At 39.3% G+C, this 14,193-nt stretch overlaps 1 protein-coding gene and 1 long non-coding RNA gene across 51 annotated transcripts in view; both read right to left on the minus strand.

The window, feature by feature from the left end:
• The window catches only part of LOC119501887 (interferon-induced very large GTPase 1-like), a 342,733-nt gene that overhangs the window by 291,503 nt on the left and 37,037 nt on the right, over nucleotides 1–14,193 (minus strand). The window lies entirely within an intron of this gene.
• Nucleotides 1,099–2,551, minus strand: LOC119501938. The gene is made up of 3 exons (XR_005209965.1): nucleotides 2,510–2,551; nucleotides 1,638–1,749; nucleotides 1,099–1,540 (listed from the first exon to the last, which is right to left on the minus strand). It is a non-coding gene; the product is annotated as an uncharacterized LOC119501938 (long non-coding RNA).

Genomic DNA, 14,193 nt, shown 5'->3' on the forward strand with positions numbered 1-14,193 from the left:
GGAAATAATTCACTTTTCTGCAAATTTAGTTTATAGCCAGAGAGTTTGTCAAATATATTCAGAATGTCTAAAACATGATATAGAGCGGTAGAGGGGTCAGATATATATAAAAGTAAATAAGCCACATAAAGTAACTCATGTTGTTCTTGTCCCTCTCTTACAATGCCTCTCATCTGTGTAAAAGGCTCAACAGTGATAGCAAATAAAAGAGGAGAGAGCGGGCAACCCTGTCTTGTCCCTCTACTTATATGGAACTGCTTAGGGTAGGTATTATTAGTACAAACGGAAGAAACTGGTGCTGTTTATAGTAACTTTTCCACTTTATCAATAGCACTGACTTTAGATGTTGGAACATTTTCTTAAAAACTCGTGGAGATCTTCAGGGTTAAAACTTTCTTCAGAGGAATAAAGTGAAATGTAAAATGCCTGATTTATTTCTTGAGGGTCACGAGTGAGTCCATTACTGGTATTAATCTCTGAGATTAATGGAGATACAGAGGAATGGATGAGCCAGGAGCCTACTGGGTTTGTCACCATACTCATAACAAGCGTGTCTAGATTTCAAAAGCATCTCTTCAGCTATAACTGTAGAGAGATTATCAAATTCAGTTTGAAGGAAGAGTCTCACTTGATATAGTTTTGCAGAGGGATAAGTCTACCTAAATATGAAAAACGATTAGTGATAATTGTTAAAATTGACAACCCCTTTTTTATTTCAAGGGAGCTGCAGATTCAGGTGATAATTCTTTGTAGGTTCTTCACCATGAGCGACCCCTTTCACATTGTAAAATTGCATTAAAATCTCACCTGTTTGATTTTGCTGAAACACTCCAGCAGAGCTATTATCTCTCTTTCATCCATCATACGTTTCGTACATGTGTGGCATCTTTTTTCAAGAAAACTGCTGTTGGCGTTCAGGTCTGTCAATGCACCTTCACATTTTTCATCTGACTCATGAGTCACAACTGTCATTACATAAGCAAGTGATTTTTTCCAAAAAGCTTTTTCTAACCACTGCACTCCTGAACTGTAATGGTTGTTATGCAGGCCATTTGGTACCAGTAAGAGAAAGGCATAGATTCCCTTATTCAATGGGAATTTATCAATATTTTGTAGACCAAGCATGTTAATGACAGAGATGTGCCGACCACACAAATCATACAGTTTGGTTGAAAACTGTTCCACATTTGTTTGCTCATCATGGTCAATTAAGATGTTTTTTGATCCAATCTCAATGGAATTTGTGTCACCAATTAACACAAGTGTGTGTTCAGGTATCACTGAAATAAAATAAAAGCCAGCCATCACCATGTTATACCGCAGAAATCAGAAATCATTAAAAAAATATTTTGAATGACTGAAAGTTCTGTTTTATATTTTGCTGAAAGGTAATTCACAAATATAATGAATCTGACATAGTGAATCTCACCTTCTTTAATATGTGTTGAAACCCTCTGAGATGTTGGACTTGTGTCCTCCAGTGTGTTTTCAGTGATGACCTTTTCAGTGTCATTATCTTCTCCTGTTGAAGATTCGTAGCCTTTCATCGTAGACATCAGAGATTAAAGTTTTCATAATTCTTCAGTGTTTGAAAATCTGTAAAATCTGTTATTGTATATTCATAATGAAAATATTACCTTTCTTATTTGATGCAGATGGTTCAACAAATGTGATTTCAGACTCTCCTCCTGTGCTTTCATCATTCTTCTCTGAGTGTCGAGCTTCACCAGATTCATTCACCAGATCACACTGAGAAAATATGTGATTTTATTCAGCAATTCTCCAGGTTAGACCCACTGAGTTTACAATGGGTTTAGAGATCTTGAGATAATGAGTGTGTTTTTAACACCAACAAAAAACTGCATCAAGATACATTTAAAACTTGAAGATCAACAACATACAGTGTTGCACCAAATTGAGAAAAAAATAAATAAATAAATAATAAAACATAAAATAAAAGCAAAGTAACATAATATATATCAATAAAATGCAAGTTAGTAGTAATAAAAGTATTCACACAAGCTCAATTTGGCAATAGCTGCGACCACGTACACGCATGCATCCGCGTGTGCATGCATGGTTCAAGGTTCATGAGTTATGAAAGAGGGCGTGGTTTGATTATAGGGGGCAGGACTAACCCAAACCAATAAAAGATTAACTCTCTGTTGAGACCAATGATGCCTCCCACAAGAGTCTATGAAACACGGTTCATGAGTTTGGCTGTGGTACGTGACTTAATTTAGAAGTTATGCGCCTTTTTGTTATAGACCCCTTTCACTGCCACAACCAGATTGTGACAGTTGACATGAACACAGCCACACACTTGACCCCCATGCCAAATTTCAACATCCGAGGGTGAAAAAACGTGGCCACCAAAGGTCGGGGACATTTTTGTGGACCGACTGACCGAGTGAGCTAGAGCTGCTTGTCGCAGCTAAAAGCAGGATTACTGTTTGAGAACAAATACAGTTTTATAATAAAGATAACTAATAAAGGTAAAGAGACTTACTTTTACCTTGGTTTCAGCTGCACTCTCCTCTAACTCCTCCACTGCAGGGTCATGTTGGAATATCAGAATGCACATGGTCAGCATAAAAGAAGTAATAATTGGTTAGCTCATTGCCCCAGGGTTTATCAAAGTTTATTTTTCTTCTTAATGGAACAACCAGTACAGACCTTGAACCGTTTAATGATTGGACAGAGAAATTTGCTGCACATTTTGTTGGGAAGATAGGGAGCATTCTGTCTCAAATTTCACGAAATCTACCCACCATCAAAAATGTTCCTGACTCCCTCACCCAGTTTCAAACCACTAATATCTCAGCACTTGGTGTTTTAATTTCTCAAATGAAATCCTCTACATGTGTTTTAGACAGTATCCCAACTAAGCCAATATAAAAAGAAACTCCAATCAAACCTAATGATTTAAATAAGACCTTTTAAAGTGGCAGTAGACTGTATACTTTTGGCATCATTGGTCAAAAATTCCATAAAAACCTTTCAGCATATTGTAATTCAAGTGTTCTGAGAGAAAACTAGACGTCTGCACCTCCTCATAGCTCTGTTTTCAGGCTTTAGAAAATCTAGCCTAGTGATGGAAGACTTTGACCAATCACAGGTCATTTCATTGAGAGAGCATTCCCATTGGCTGTGCTCCGGTCATGTGACCGGAACTCGGTGTTCCCCTTCAACAGATTTTACAATGGCGGCCGCGTCACAAACTTTCTCATTTTACAGCTAAACAGTACACTACAACATGATTCTGAAAATATCTGAGGAGAGAAATAGGCATTAACGTAACATAATATTGATTCATATTTGATCAGCGCTGCCTAGTTTGACCGTTTGGTTGGAGTTCATGAGTGATTGACAGCCCGCTCTCATAGACAGCAGCTGGACAGCAGACCTCAGATCAGCTCTGACTGCTTGTTTTCCTCCGGTCAGTGAAATCTTGCAGATGCCGTTAGGAGCACCGGAGGACACAGGAGGACACAGAGGCACTTGCATTCATACTTAGCCACTATTAATTTACCACATGCATATCACATTATTATAAAACTACAGCAAATGTAACGGATGTGAGTGGGGCATGGAAGGAGGCAACACATGGACTCTTTTGAAGCATTTATTCACTCCTGCAGAAGACAAATAAACTCTTTAATTGTCTTCTAGTCTCCATCTTCTGTACCTTCACTCCCTCAGCAATGCAAAACAACACTGTGAGGGACGGACGGGAGGAGCTACAGAAACCCAGGAGGTACAGAAGCCTCGAAGGACACAAAAGGCAATTTCCAAAGGAAACATAACAGTAAATAAGAATAACTCATAGAGATAAAATTCACAAATATAAATTGCAAATCAGACTTATTAATAAAGTGCATTTTGTACTCCGTTAGACAAACAAATAATGTTTATTACAGAACCAGATGATGGACACCTCTAAAATATCTTGGTGACCCAAAGAAAAGAAAAGAATACCCAGACTTTTAATTCAGTTTGTGGTACCACAACGTTGGCGCTCTTGTTGGAGCTTATTTGAAATCCTCAAGGACAATATTGTCTGTACTCACTGTTCCTTGGAATGCAGCAAACTGTTAGTAACTGTCTTTCCAAACCCTCTCTCCAGCGATGAGCTGTGCCATGAAGAAACCTGTCCTGAGGCTCTCTCTGTGTGCAAAACACGGGTTCCTCTGGCATGCAGCTGCAAGTCCTGAGCATCTCTACTGCAGTAGGTGTGGCAGCATCCAACGCACACTACACAGAAATTAACAAAGACTAATGAACTTCTATCTTTTAACTATAAATGATCATAACATTACATTATCAGTATCCATACTCACTCAGACACTCGGCGGCAAAGCTGTTTCCCGCAGTCAGTCTCCTCCCAGCTAGCTAGGGCGCTAGCATTAGCTATAATGCTGTTGCAATAAAAGCAACAAATTTGGCACAGATGTAGGTTTATATGTCACGAAAAGATATAGATATCGGGGCGCTGCCAATTTGGCCCCTGAGGGACATTGCAGCCATTTTCCAAAATGGCCATCAAATTGGTGCTTAAAATTCCAAAATGTGGCAGAAAACTGATTTTATGACTCTTGATGATTTCAGATCAGATATCAGAAGATCACAGGCATGTTTCATCTTTTATAAGGGTGCTTTTTAAAAGCTAATAACCTGAGAAAAACGTGAAAAACCAAACAAAAGGAAAATGGTAATTTCAGGTTCAAACTTCACCCCCATGCCTTCATGTTAGAACGACAACCAATATCATTTACCCATTTACCTTTTACCTTTAGAATGGCAAGATCTTCAGCTTTCCATCGGTGTATTTATCTTTTGAAGTAGCAGTAAAATTGACAGAGATAAGGCTGGATACATTTCTTGGTTGCCAGTAACCTCTAATCATAGTTAAAGCGATATTGAACTTTGGTAGAACTTTGGGTTGTATTGCTAGCAGTAAAATTGACAGAGATAACGCTGGGTAAAATTCAGTATTGCCAGTAACCTCTAGTCACAGGTCGCATGAGGACTTTTTAGTTTGGGTAAGCACTTCAGGGTCATATGAAAATGTTTTATTTTTGCAATGGCCTTCAAATGTGATCAAGGGAGCTGCACTTTGGTAGAACTTTGGGTTGTATTGCTAACTAGCTGTGATACATGCCCAACTAAAGGAGAAAATCATCAATTGCTTCTGCTGCTTTTTTCTCTCTCCATTCAGGCCCATTGCCAGCAAAACAGTTTGCTAAAGTTGTTTTCACTCATAACCTGTTTGGTTCAGTTAAAAAAAACTCAGGTCTATTTGTGCAGTTAAGGTTTGTTTGGGCTGGTGTGAAAGCTCATTCAAACTCTGGTGTGGACTAAACAACCAAACTCTGGTCCACCTGAAAAGGTGGGTCTTGGTCCACTTCCAAGCGGACTCTGGTGTAGTTTGTTTGTAATTTTAGCATGATTTCAAAAGCTAAACTACTAATAAATCCATCTGCTGATTGTGAAATCTGTTCAGGAAGTGATCTTATTGATCTGTAATTAAAGCCATGTATAGAAGCACATCAGCACCAATATGTTCCCTGATTAATAGGTCAAAAGCTGTTAAAACTGCTGTGCTTGTATCTGACTCTATGTCCTTTGTCAGTTCATTAACATTCCATAAAAAAGTGTGTGACAGCGATCTCACAGTAATTCACCCCATGCACGTGTCTGTGCGCTCCACGACATTTGCACTATGCATTCACACCAATCACCTGAAAGCGTGCAAAGGGGCTTTTGTGCAGTTCTGTCTCTACTATTATTCATCATAACATGTGGCTGATTTGCAGTCTAATAATACTAATAATGCTAATAATCAGTTATTAATCAAAGAACACAAATATACACATCAGAAGAATTTAAGTGCTGCATAAACTTCTGTCAGTCACCAGAATTAGATTTCCCCATGTGGGTCCTGATGATGCAGGATGACAATCAGCGAGTTACCTGTCAGTCTGTATAACTTCATGCTTACTCCTCTGGTTCTTTCAAGTCAGTGTGAAAAGGAACTGGAGCAGAAATAAAATGCAGCAATGTACTGTATAATGTTTTCACTTGGTCCGGACCAAATGAACCCAACTACAGCTGTGAAAACACCCTTAATCACACTTTTAGCACATAAACAAATGTGAACAAAGGGGATTCTGCTAACATGTAAAATAATGAGTTCAGTAGGGCCCTATGATATCTGTGACAAGTAAAACATGGACAGAATCGCAGAATTTGATAATAAAAATAGAATAAACTGTAAAATGAGGAATATCGTGGAATTTGCCTAAATGTGGATACCCCTGATAAAACTCAGGGTTTTCCCCGCCATTATAAGCATTTTTTTCACAGCGCCTGAGCCAAATGAACAGAAACAAACTATGCTGCTTTGTTTTGGTGTCATTTCTGGGCACACTGCGTCTGTCCTCTACTCTCTGTGTTAGTGTTTCATCGAGAGCGGGGCTCAGCTCCTCCTCCACACACACGGACACACTGGTCAGCGCAAGACCTACGGAAAATATGGAGATTTTCTAAAATGTTCCTGTGGTACCAGTCCATCTATCCACTCAGTCACAAACGTTCAGGGTACGCACTTTGTGTTTTCCCTGACATTATTTTTCATACTGTCTGCCTGAATATGCCTGTATTCTCCCGCTGTGTGAAACGCTCCATTTTAGCACCTGTCTCTTTAAGCCCCCCTCCCAAAGAAGCCCAGTCTACTCTGATTGGTCAGAATTTTACACAGAGTTTAGCGCATGGATGTGAAAAAGAGAACTGGATACAGCATTGTAGGCAGGCTCCCGTTCATTCCTATGAGAGTTGATCAGTGGAGCATGAAGCCAAAATGGCTCAACTGCCGAGTGATAAAGTACCCGGATCATCCGGCGATCTTCCGCATCCACTTGACCCATAGAGCAGGCGTAGTAATGTTTCCTTTAACTCCGCCTGAAGTCTCTTTCCCAATGGAAGTTTATGGGAGAAAAAAGATGCCCAATAGCATCACGTGGCGTACACGGAAGTTGTAATTCCACCGCTTGGCCACTTCGAAAAGTAGTGGGGGCTTGGTTTAGCAGCACTTCTACCGGTAACTGTATAGTTGTGACATCACAACTTTACGGAAATCCTGACGGCTCATTTAAAGGAACAGTTTCTGAATATGGGCTGTGTGCATTTCTCTGTGGATTGAGCGTTTTGATACTCTCACAGTATTTATATAGCTGCTAGATCTGCTTTATAATAAAACAACACATGGAAATCTCACTTTCTACAAAATGGGACCAATTTAAACATTCAGTTCATAGCAAATCTTTTATAACTGTGCACTCTGCCCCTGCTTCAAGTTCCTCCATTCTGGCCTATGTTTGTGATTCAATGATTGTGATGTGTGATTCCATACCCTGCTGTTTATAAGTACTTTTTAGTTTTCTTTGTGTGGTTTGTACTGAAACAAGATTTCATTTTTTTCCAGACAGATCTCACTGTAAAAAGTGACCACATACAACCTTGCTGTGGTGGATTAGCTTGTGTTTCTCTTTAACCCTGTGAGCTATTTCAACAGGAGATTGATCTTAGTTTCCTTATAGGTTCAACCAAGTCAGCTTGGTCACAGGTTAGAGACCAGACAAATATCAGCTCCCTTGCTCAGATTTGAAGGCCATTGCAAAAATAAAACATTGTTGTATGACCCTGAAGTGCTAACCCAAACTAAAAAGTTCTCATGTGACCTGTGGCTAGAGGTTACCGGCAATCCTGAACTTTAAGCGTTATCTCTGTCAATTTTACTGCTAGCAATACAACCCAAAGTTCTACCAAAGTTCAGTATCGCTTTAACTATGATTAGAGGTTACTGGCAACCAAGAAATGTATCCAGCGTTATCTCTGTCAATTTTACTGCTAGCAATACAACCCCAAGTTCTACCAGAGTTCAGTATCGCTTTAACTGTGATTAGAGGTTACTGGCAACCAAGAAATGTATCCAGCGTTATCTCCGTCAATTCTATTGATAATGAAAAGATAAATACACTGATGGAAAGCTTAAGATCTTGCCATTTTAAAGGTTTATTGTCATTCTACCATGAAGGCATGAGGGTGAAGTTTGACCCTGAAGTGACCATGCTCCTTTTATTTGGTTTTCGCGTTTTCTCAGGTTATTAGCTTTTAAAAAGTCCCCATAAAAAATTAAGATGTAAAAAAAAATCATGCCTGTGATCTTAAGACATCTGATCTAATCAGCTTGAACACACCTTGGAAATCATCAAGAGTCATAAAATCAGTTTCTGGCACAATTTTGAATATTTAGCGCGTATTTGGCGGCCATTTTGGAAAATGGCTGCCACGGCCCCCAGGGGCCAAATTGGCAGTGCCCCGATATCTATATCTTTTCATAACATATAAACCTACATCTGTGCCCAATTTGTTGCTTTTATCGCAAAATGCACAATTTAGAAAGTTCAATACAGTAATTACATAAACATGTTCCGATTTTTCATTACAAAAAATTCAGTAAATATATTTCACAGTATAAAAATAATATAAAAAATAAAATAAATTATACAACAAACAAAATGTATGAAAAGGAAAAGTATAAAACAAAAAAGAAAAAACAATCAGATCTGTTAAAGGGACTGTTTGTAACTTTCAGAAATGCTTGTTAACAGCGACACTTCTACAAAGTCAGCGTCGGGCTCGCGCTTGCTCGCTCTACATAGACATGAACAAGCATCGCTCAAAACAGTGAGGCGACACACGTCAGCTAAAACCACAATATCACTCTATATTTCACCTGTTTGGCAGTAATGTTAGCTGACCAGACGAAGGTCTCTCCATGAATCGATGCTGATCCTAGTGTTGGCTTTTCCTGCCTCAGCCTCCGGGGCTGAAGCAGGAAGAGAAACGTTATCGTCACTGACCGCAGCCGGAGGGAGACACCGGCACCCGGTTGGAGACGATAACGCTACTCGCTGCAGAGCCCCGTCACTTCACAAGACACGGAAAACCTACATTGGTCTGGAGGAGCTGCAGCAGTTATTTCTGCACAAACGTTTGCTGTACATTCACTAGATATCCTCAGAGCTACGAAGTTTTCTGCAGTGTGTAGTATGCGCGCATGCACATGAGGTGGAGCGAGTCGAGTGAAGGCAGGAAGGCAGAGGAGCAGAGACTCCGGCCCTGGAGACCAAAGCTACGGTCTCTCCTGCGTACTATGACCGTTGCCAACACTGTTTTGCAAGACGGGCTTCACTAGATATAACTTTGCGGTTTTGGTGCTTCCGTGTAGTTTGTGTTGGAGTCTGAGTCTGAACAGCGTAGTCACAAGCAAGCGCGCATATGCGAGCGCGCATGGGAAATCGACCTGATAGATTTATACATGTAAAAAGTTACAAACAGTCCCTTTAAACAATTGTTTAAGTTATTACACACAAGCGATAATTGAACCATCCCATATTTCAAAATACACAGTTTATTTGTTCATGGAACAACATATCAAAGAAATAAAATGTTAATAGAATTAGCAGGGAACTACATGCAGTAGCGCTGTCGCCATTTTGGACTGAAAACGCCAATGAGTCCATAACTACGTATGTATAAAGAGACGTCTGTAAATCAGAGGATATTCTTTTTTCAAGGTAAATCAACTTTCCAGTATGAACACTTAAATAGCCTTCCTTTAAATCATTATGCCCTAAAAGTTGGAAAATTCACTAATAGCCAAATACAGAGTTATTTTCCTCGGCATAATGAACGTGCATCAGACCTGCGGGACTTCAACGCTTCCTGCTGGCTGTATGCGGCTGTAATAATGGATATATGGGCTGTAATTCATCACTTTTATTATTTTATAATACACCCATGGGCTGTATGTTGTAAGCCTGTACCGTGTTGGACAAATTAACATCTCTGTTCCCAAACCACCAGCTATCGGCCAGTAGCTAGTAGTGCTAGTATGACATAAACAGAATTGAATGTAGTTGTAGGCTATTTACTAACACGCAGGGCAAAACCACCTCTCTGTGGTCAATTGTACACTGATTTTGGATCAGTGTGTATTCACATATATTCATGAACTAATCATTACCTAATGATTCATTAATATAGGATCTCCCAGTCAGTTCTCTAGTAACTATGTTCTCATACACAGTTCATTACGAAAGTAATGCACTGTAATTTGTAAAATCACACAAAATCTAAACCAGGAAGTATAAAGTGGGACCAACGCCGCATAGGGAGGAGGTCGGGCAGGATGGGTGGGTCAAAATATGGCGGACTTTTGCCCAGGAGACCGGTGTTTGTACCCCGTGTGAAACCAGAAGTCAACGTTGATTTATTTGTCACGTAACTTCAATACTTAAGTTATACCTCTTCCGGAGTTATTTTTAACCAAACCACGATATTTCCTAAACTTAACTATGTAATTTTGTTGCCTAAACCTAACCAAGTTGTTTCCTGTGTATAAGTATATTTTGTAAAGACCGTATGCATGTAACAAGCGGAAATTCAAACATGTGTTACGTGTTGCTGGACATTCGTAGGAAAATGCAACATAACTTTTCAGAAGATATCATACAAACTGTTGTATGAGGATATGTTGAGTAACTCATCATTATCTACCATTAACTAATCATTATAGATTACAATATAAAATTTGATTAGGAGTTACTCATTAACTAATGGTTCACTGGCACATAGTTCCTTATTCGTTCCACATTTGTTCCCTGATAACAACTAAAACTTTTGTGTCCTTTATTGTAAAGTGGAACCAAATTGATTAAAAATAAAAAAAAGATGACGTTGACTAAATATGACTATAAATAACATGGACTGATCTCAGGACTAAAACTAAATACAACAAAAATGCTGTAAGATGAAAATGGCATGCATCTTGTATTAAAACAATCACACATTTTTTGACATGACATTTTACACACTAATTTTTTTAAATCCTTACTTATAAGCTACTGCAACTCACTCTCTCTCTATATAGAAAAGAATACATATTGATTAAATTAAAATCAAGTTCTGTTTCAGGCATTTTGGGAAGGCGTCATCCTCATTATTGCCACTGTTGCACTCAATCAAATCGTCTTTTGTTCAGTTAAACACACTTTGGGCTTCTGTTACTTTGAGTAGAGCTTGGTTGTTTGTGGTTCACTCCCAGGTTGTACATTTCATCCAGACTATCAATAGCTTCCTGTTTACTGTGGTCTCTCCACTCACTGGGAATTTCTCCTCTACCCTGGAATTTAAATTTATAATGGTCTTCCAGTTGCTTTTGAAATTGACATACAAACCATTTCCAGTATGTCGGCTAAGATGCATCAGGAGTAATCTCCCATGTAGCATACTTCTCCCCATCACTTTGAAACTCTGTATAAGGAATGGTCTTATCTGAATCATGATGGTGGAAACTTCTATCACTTCCAATTAACGCTGTACAGAAATCAATAACCAGGTTCACTGTGCCTCTAGTGTGCCATCCCTTGATCCCAGCAGGGCGATGAAATGGGACATTGTGTTTGTCAGGACTGTGATCTTCCAGTGTGTTGGTACAAACAGCTGCACAGAATGGACACGTTACCCAGCAGCAGTCACACAGCTGATCAAATCCTCATTGATCAGGCTTCATCCTGAATTCCTTCATCTTGTCCAATGAGAGGCTGCTCATCTTCTTTATGATGGATTCAAGACCTTTCTCTATCTCTTCTTTAAGAAAGTCAAAACTGTTTATGTCACTGAAGTTTTGACAACAGATGGTGTCGAATGTTAGCTTATCTTTTAGCACACTGGAAAATTCCTCCACCAACATATCTGGGTGTCCTTTCTGGGTTTTGACTTTCTCTGTTGCAATAAATAAAGCTTGACTCACAAGATTTTTGATGTCTTCAACATTTTTCTTGAGTATGTTTTGGGCTTTATTTTTTTGTTGTCTGTGAAGATGTATTTCTGTACTTCCTCCTTTATAAAAGTCTCAACTTGTCTCCTTGGGTGTTGGATGTAGGTGATAAAATCATCAAAGTCCTCTTTCTCTGCGAGTGACTTCAACATGTGTTTCTCCAAGTTCAGCCTGTTCCCACTGAATGCTGGGAAACTGCACCTCAGAGTTTTCAGTTCCAGAACATCTGATCAGGGTCAGTTCAATCAACTCTGAGTAGGTTAATCCTGAACATAAAAAGACGTCATCAATAGAGCTCTAATACTACGATTCACATGGCGACAAGTAAATAAGAGGCAGAGCCTCCATTTTAATCCAGTTGACGTAGAGATTGTAGTATGTACGTACAGTATATGCTGACTGTGCACATTTATCAAAAAAGTCAGAGCGGGGAAAAGTGTCAATAATATAATAAAGTTTTATTCAGTGTGGTCCATTAATTCATCTTTTACCAGACTTACATTTCCTTAATGATAAAGTGGTTGAATCTGACTGTGTATAGACTGTAGCCTACATTACATCTACAATATATTTGTTCAGCTCTGATGGGGACAAAACACAAGAGCAGAAACTGAAGAGGAAAAATAAAGTTGAAGATTTAAAAATATATTTATATTATATATATATATTTAAACGAGACATGATGGTAAACTCACAGTCTGATCCAGTAATAATGTGTTTGGTGATTTAAAGGTTAAATAGAGTAGATGATAATAGACACCTAGGCTATTTGGATCTTGGCTCAACAGCATTCAGAAACTTTACTTCAGCTACTTCAAGTCAAGTGTAGTCAATTTAAACACAGTCAGTGAAATGCTGTTAAAACACGTTAAAAAAACTCACTTTCTAACTGCATTCTGCAGCTGCACCACCATCCTGCTCACTCACCAATATTAATATAATATTAATACATAATGTTATCTTGTATAGATTGTCTTATCTTGTTTGTAAGGTGTCCTTGGGTGTCTTGAAAGGCGCCTATAAATAAAATGTATTATTATATAGTCTACAATATTATTATGTTCCATCAGTGCGACCAATCACACTGTGAGTGACAGAGATCATTATTCGTTGATCCTGTGTCTGAGACTCATACCGATTTTTACTAGCATATTTAGGGGGTGGTGGGGTTGTGTGCGGATCCTGCAACAGAGGAGGCATCAGGAGAGAGACGGGAGCCCAAATAAGCAACTACACTTTAGAAACAAAAACCCGCAACTACCAATATTTGTAAGCGACTTTTCAGGAAAACGTTTCAACTATACTCTCTCACACACATACATATATTCTTCTCACACATACATATATTATTGTATGAGTGAAAATATATGTATGTGAAAGAACAATGTATGTGTGTGTGAGTGTAAGAATGAATTATGTCTTGTACGGCCCCTCATAAATCTGCCACTGCTTTTGGATTCATCTACAAGAGACCATTCAAACCCAAGCTCCTGAAGGATAATTGACTGATCTTCTTCATACTTGATGTCCTCAATAGGTTTGTATCTGCAGTTAGTTCACGAACCAAGCCACTCCAAACAGAGTTGAAGTGCTTTTTAAGTTCTTCTTCATCTTTTGCCTTGTCCTTTAGCTGATGAGCGAGCTCTTCTTTTGTAGCAGCTTCCTCTCAAACTCTGTCTTCTTATCATCTAGGATAAGAGGAGGAGGATATAGACAGGCTCACTGACTGCATCACAGACTATATTAACTTTTGTGTGGAAAACACCGTACCCACCAGGACTGTAAGGTGTTTTTCCAACAATATCCCCTGGATTAATCCTGATATAAAGGCTCTCCTTAAAGGGACTGTTTGTAACTTCTTACACGGATAAATCACCCGGGTCGGTGTCCATGTGCGCTCGCATATGCACGCTCATGTGTGGCTACGCTGTTCAGACAAGACTCCAACACAAACTACACGGAAGCACCAAAACCGCAAAGTTATATCTAGTGAAGCCAGTCTTGCAAAACAGTGTTGGCCGTGGTCGAAGGACGCGGGGGAGACCGTAGCTTTGGTCTCCAGGGCCGGAGTCTCTGCTGTACTCTGCTCCTCTGCCTGCCTGCCTTCACTCAGCTCGCTCCACCTCACTTGCATGCGCGCACACTACACACTGCAGAAGACTTCGTAGCTCTGAGAATATCTAGTGGACGTTTGTGCAGAAATAACTGCTGCAGCTCCTCCAGACCAACAGAGGTTTTCTGTGTCTTGTGAAGTGACGGAGCAAGCTGGCATCGTCATTTACGTCCAC

The sequence above is a fragment of the Sebastes umbrosus genome, chromosome 14 (assembly GCF_015220745.1).
Source record: "Sebastes umbrosus isolate fSebUmb1 chromosome 14, fSebUmb1.pri, whole genome shotgun sequence".
Classification (NCBI taxonomy): Eukaryota; Metazoa; Chordata; class Actinopteri; order Perciformes; family Sebastidae; genus Sebastes; species Sebastes umbrosus.